Here is a 1,674-nt window from a genome sequence, read left to right as displayed (position 1 = left end):
AGCTCCTCCTCCCTCCTCTCCTCCCATCCCCTCATGGTTTCTCCTTCCTCCTCTCCGATGCTCCGGTGAACTCCTCTCCGGCGACCTCATCCTCCTCTCCGGCGATGCTGCGGTCACCTCCTCCTCCTCCTCTCCGGCGAACTCCTCTCCGGCAAAAGAACACGGCAAAAGAACGTACAAGATAAAACGAGAACAAAATTTGAAATAATATCGTGCAAAAAAACGAGCAAAAAAAAACAAGCAAAAAATGGGCACAAAAATCGCGATCTAGATCCAAATTCAAAATTCAAAAATAGCAATGGCGCACGGTGGGGGTTAGACGGTGCGCCACTACTATTTTCCCGCCTTCAAAATTCAAAAATACTAATAGCGCACCGTGGCCTATACTAATGGCGCACTACATGGTGCGCCATTAGAACACCAGATACTAATGGCGCACCAGTGGTGCGCCATTAGAATTTAATTCTAATGGCGTGATGCTAGTGGCGCACCAGTAGTGCGCCATTAGAAGGCAAAACTGATGCGCCACTAGCATGCCTTTTCCTAGTAGTGGGGAGGCAAGTGGATGGCCTCATCGTCATGGAGGGGCACATCAAGAGGCTGCGGAAGGCCGGATACTTGTCCAGCGACATCGCACACCGGCTACCCGGCAAGGGGCAGCTCATCCCCACCCCCGGGCCCCATGAGAGGGTGGTGTTCCTCACCCACTTCCTCCGCGGACTAGGTTTTCCACTTCACCCATTTGTCCGGGGGCTCATTTTCTACTACGGCCTGGATTTCCATGATCTGGCCCCGAATTTCGTCCTCAACATATCGGCGTTCATCGTCGTATGCGAGGCCTTCCTCCGCATCAAGCCCCACTTCGGCTTATGGCTGAAGACCTTCAATGTCAAGACGAAGGTACTGGGGGGCCAGCAGGCGGAGTGTGGAGGCGCCATGGTGGGCAAGATGCCCAACGTTATATGGCTCGAGGGCTCCTTCGTGGAAACCATCAAAGGGCGGCAATCGGGGTGGTTCTACATCACAGAGTCGCGTGACCCTGAATGGGCAGCGGCCCCCGAGTTCCGATCTAGCATCCCCACACGGCTCACCTCCTGGAAAGAGAAGGGCCTGACATGGGGTAATTCGGAAGAGCTGACCGGACTCCAAACCCGCATCCAAAACCTTGTGAACAAGAAGATCAAGCTTGCCAACGTAGTCCAGGTCATGCTCATCCGCCGGATCCTCCCGTGCCAACAACGGGCCTTCAGCTTGTGGGAGTTTGATCCGGCACAGCACCAAGCCTTGAGCAGGCTCTTCGACACTACGTACGAAGATGCCTGGAAGGTGTTGTTTAAGGGCGCCCAGGCTCCCGCATCCGCGACCGAAGATCACGGATTCAGCTCGCAGCATCAAGCCGGCGAGGTAAGCTATTATACCCTTTACAGGACACTTATTTTCCATAGTTTGACTCTATGCCGGATCTAAACTCCCTCACCTTTGACAGGCCTGGCAGAAGAAGTCCTGGCAGGTTAACTGTCCGGCTCCGCTACCAGAAGACCCATCGGACGCCCGATTGACTGGGCTCCTAGTTCCGGCACCTCACGTGGTGCCAGAGAAGAAGGCCAAGAAGAAGGCCACGAGAACTCGAAAGAGTTCCCGGTGCCAGGTGTTGTCGGACTCATCGTCCAACGA

The sequence above is a fragment of the Triticum dicoccoides genome, chromosome 3B, assembly GCF_002162155.2.
Source record: "Triticum dicoccoides isolate Atlit2015 ecotype Zavitan chromosome 3B, WEW_v2.0, whole genome shotgun sequence".
NCBI classification, from domain to species: Eukaryota; Viridiplantae; Streptophyta; class Magnoliopsida; order Poales; family Poaceae; genus Triticum; species Triticum dicoccoides.
This window is presented reverse-complemented; position numbering follows the sequence as displayed.